We start from the raw sequence: 1,782 nt of genomic DNA, 5'->3' as shown, positions 1-1,782 counted from the left end.
ATGACACTTCTATGACTTTGTGGCCAAAAAGGGTGTAGACATACTGGATGGCTGGTTCATGGGGATTCCCTGATATGGAAATAACATAAGTTCAGGTATTGTTCCAGGAAAATGCTGGCTGACTGTGGTTTAGAGTGTTCCTTTGATGCTTACTTGCTGCAGGTGGAGGAGTAGCATGGAGGGGAGAATTGTCCGAGTGGGTGGGGAGGAATCCAGAACTCCAGAAGCTGAGGCAGGGAGGCAGGCGGGTGCGTAGGGCGAGCAAAGCCATGGCTGAGAAAACTGTCTAGAAGTCCTGCCTCTGAATGAAGCTTTTCTGGGGAAGGTTTGCATCTGGAGAGTTACTATAAATGAGTATCACAAGGTAAGACAATGCAATTCACTTAAGCGGCTCACAAATACTATTGTGACCTACATTAACTTTGGTTAGCTGAGACTCTGGTGAAGAGGAGTGGAGAGTGCTGGTGTTATATGTCAACAGATGAAATGAATGGCCCCTCCCAGAGGTGGAACTGCTGACTCTGTGGAAAACACCGAAACTCACCCGGATCATGACGGCAACAAGAAAACAAGCATCAGCGCCATGTTACGCTAACTATTAGCAGTTCAACGATCCAGTGAAGATCCACCACTCTGGTTAGTAGTGGCTTCATTAAAGCATAAGGAACAGGTAAGTGATCATCAGCTGGTGCATAGAGTCAAAAAAAGGTGGGGAAACAAAAATATCTTTGAGAAAAGAAAAGGTTTGCCTGTTTTAAACTTTGTTCTGTTATTAAAAGGATTCACAGCATCATGATTAAATATTTCTGATTAAATTAGCAAAAAAGAAAATCATCAAGGGTCCTAAAGGCTGAACGACAGCTTGAGATACAAAGAGAGAACACCTTTGTGTGTTAATGCGTGACAGATCCCAATAGAACAAACTCATAGTTGTGCCTGTGGCTGCTGTGGAATATACACTACACCACTGAAGGACACTCTGTGTTCTTGGCTTCTTAAAAGTTTACATGTTTTGACCTGTCTTAAGAAGACAAACAGCTACGCTCTGGAATGAAACACACACGTGGGTGTAGTTGAATGAGTCTCTACCCTGTGGTTGTTCCTCAGTGCAGAGAGACGCACAGACGATAAGACTGAGCTCAGGCCAAACTAGCAGCTTCCTCTGAGTGAGTCCAGCTACAGGAGAGAAAAGTGGAAAACTCCAACGCTGCTGCTTCAAGCTGCACACACTGAATGTGAGTTTGAGCAAAAACACGACTCAAAGGAAGTTTCAGTGAAGGTGGTAGAGGAGGGAGGGGAGCCAGGACTGACTGTACTTCCTGTCTGCTGTTTTCAGCTTCACTCACAGACTCAATGGCTTCCAGATCAGAGGAGGATCTCTGCTGTCAGGTAAGTCAGGAGGTCTTCAGTATTCCCATTGTTCTTTTATGTAGCTACAGCTTCTATAAAGACTGTCTGAAGGGATAGTGGAAAGAGAAAAGTTAGTACATAAATGAGCCACTTGTAAACCTGGCTTTAAAGAACTACTCATATTTTAATATTAGATAAAATTAACTTGAGGAAATGCACATTGCAGTTTTTTAATCAATGAATTTATTAAGGTTTTTAAAAAAAGCTATCCAAACCTGCCTGGCCCTATTTTAAAAGGTATTTTATAAAGTAAGTGACTCCCTTCACCCGGTTAGGCAAAAGTCAACAATCTTCGGTCGACGTGGGTGGCCTTGAATGAGGGGAGAGAGAGTCACAAAAAATAGTCCTATTATCTAGGGGAGAATTTTGTCA

General features: G+C 43.0%; 1 long non-coding RNA gene across 1 annotated transcript; it reads left to right on the top strand.

Moving 5' to 3' along the window:
* Window positions 1-248: 248 nt before the first annotated feature.
* LOC121813776 lies at window positions 249-1,224 on the top strand. Its single transcript, XR_006053871.1, has 3 exons — window positions 249-364; window positions 482-670; window positions 1,108-1,224. It is a non-coding gene; the product is annotated as an uncharacterized LOC121813776 (long non-coding RNA).
* Window positions 1,225-1,782: the final 558 nt, after the last annotated feature.

The sequence above is a fragment of the Haplochromis burtoni genome, unplaced genomic scaffold, assembly GCF_018398535.1.
Source record: "Haplochromis burtoni strain Fernald_Lab_line unplaced genomic scaffold, NCSU_Asbu1 Contig_2546, whole genome shotgun sequence".
Taxonomy (NCBI): Eukaryota; Metazoa; Chordata; class Actinopteri; order Cichliformes; family Cichlidae; genus Haplochromis; species Haplochromis burtoni.
This window is presented reverse-complemented; position numbering and strand designations above follow the sequence as displayed.